Source organism: Haematobia irritans, chromosome 2 (genome assembly GCF_050003625.1).
Source record: "Haematobia irritans isolate KBUSLIRL chromosome 2, ASM5000362v1, whole genome shotgun sequence".
Lineage (NCBI taxonomy): Eukaryota > Metazoa > Arthropoda > Insecta > Diptera > Muscidae > Haematobia > Haematobia irritans.
In genome coordinates, this window is record NC_134398.1 from 65,309,692 (window position 1) to 65,312,034 (window position 2,343).

The 2,343-nt window shown below is 27.8% G+C and overlaps 1 long non-coding RNA gene across 1 annotated transcript; it reads right to left on the reverse strand.

Annotated features, from left to right (window-relative positions):
• Positions 1-483: 483 nt before the first annotated feature.
• On the reverse strand, positions 484-1,091 carry LOC142227616 (uncharacterized). Its single transcript, XR_012719928.1, has 2 exons — positions 1,017-1,091; positions 484-949 (listed from the first exon to the last, which is right to left on the reverse strand). It is a non-coding gene; the product is annotated as an uncharacterized LOC142227616 (long non-coding RNA).
• Positions 1,092-2,343: the final 1,252 nt, after the last annotated feature.

Consider the following 2,343-nt stretch of genomic DNA (forward strand, 5'->3'; position numbering starts at 1 on the left):
CGTTTTCAGATCATGAACGCTGGTTGTTGTTTTGAAAACGTATGGTGTCATTTTTACGCTGTCAGATTGTCCCCATCTGTTCTCAGTTTGACAACACATGTGTGTTGATTCACTTTCATGCACCGAAAAAAAAGTTTACTATTGTTTACGAAAAATGAACTAACCCATAGTAAGAATGACCATGATTTGGCGCCAAAGATTTTTTTCATCTAGATAAGTTCATGATTTTCGTATAAATAAGTTTATGTATTGCATCGTATTTTAGTTCATTCTTACTACGCTGTGGGAAGAATGTACTTACACTCATTCAAAATATTCCTGCTATCCGGAAAAATGAACAAGTTTTTGGGAATCCTATATTTAGAAATTGGTTTCAAATAAACTGTTTATCAGTATAATTTTCAAAGAAGTAAATAAATTGAGGAATTAAAGGTACAACAAGCCTGTATACAACTAAGAAATTTTTCGTACAATATAAGACAATTTTTCATAACTACCAGTATTTTATTTCAAAAAATTATTATAATATTACATAAAACTATGGCTTATGATATACAATAAAAGAAATGTTTTTATTCGTACGCTGTATGCTGTTACTTTTCGGTATTTAGTATTGGTTCTTCAAAAGAGTAATATTCTATGTTAGTAGAATGAAACTAATTAATATCAATTTCCATTTTCTATCCATATGAAAGATATATGCCATAAGTTGCTATTTTCATTTCATTTTTGTCCAATTTCACCGATTTCGCTAGTTTTTGTTGTGTGGATTTGCGTCATAAGCCTCTGAAGTTAAAAAGGTATATAAAATATAAAAATATTATCAAATTCTATGGTATTTTGATCTTTAACTTACAAGAGAATTTTCTTAGAGCAAATAGGGATATCAGCTTAGTTAGCATTAAACAGTAAGAAGATTCCAAAAAATACCATTAGATTTGCTGTCATCCTGCAAATGAAAATTATTTTTAATAAATAGAAATTTTGGCTTTATTACAAATGGACGAAAAACTTACCACATTGAAAAAAATCATCAAATTACTACATTAGTGGAATCATATCCATGCACAAATGGGACATTTTTGAAATCCTTCTCAGAATATAAATGAAATAAAAATATTATAAAATTAGATATAATTTCCACTTGTCAATATAGCATTTAGTATTTATGGTGGATATTAAGTTCGAATTTAGTGGCTAAAATCCCAATTTTTCATGATTAGTTTTCTTTAGAAATACATGGGAACAAAATTGAACCGTTTTTGTGTTCATTTATTTATATCAAATTTTTAGTAATTTGAGGTCGCTGAATCCAAATTTACACTTGTTTTTTTAAGAGCTCGACTTTTTGAGATATACGGTTATGTTCAAAATTAAGGCACTTCCGCTATATATATTGGAATAACTTGAAAACAATTCATCATATTAAATTAAAAAAACAGCGTTCTACATAAGCTTAAAAACGATTTTCTGTTCTTAATCGTGTAATCCATTTAAATAATATAAACTTAATAAAAAACTTTCGAGCTATTCTCCATCAAGTTATATTTAAATTTGCATCGAAGGCGTATAATTTTATACTTTTCTTACTGATTTATTTCTGATTTTAGCACCTAAACTCGAACTTAGTACACACCTTAAGGACTCGCTATAACATAAAAATATAGACTCAAAAAATTGTACTGTGATCCAGATGTAGAGTAAATATAGATCATTTTATTACCACTCATTATGAATATTTTTATGTAAACCAATTTAAAACCGCACTAATTTTAAATTATTAATAGAAATATACAGTTTCTTAATATGTGATTTATTTTAGAGTTATTTATTTTTTATCAATATAAAGTGTTTTTGTTTTCTCTAACATCACACCATTCACTTATCAGTTTCTAAAATGTTACGAAATAAATGTATTTTTATTAATAAACACAAATACCGCACGCAAGCGCACCACGTGTGCGCTTCATAAATGCATCAACAGAACTGAATGCACCAATAAAACTCAAAGACACAAATAGTCATAAAGGACACATATGTAAAGAAAAACAACTCCACACACACATGATCCCTTTCTGATGTCGCTATTGCAACAAAACAACTATCACCACAAAAGATACCAACAACACACATTCCATAACATCATCGCAATAACAAACACAAAAAAAAAAAAAAAAAAAGATGATGCAATAATTTCATAATTTCTTCTCACTTCAATTTCCAGTATCACGTTTATTGATTAGTTGGTATTCTATCTATAGGATAAGGTAAAATATATTCAAAATTTACGAGGAATCCATAAAAAATTATATACACCCGTCAAGGATTAAATTAACTACTTTT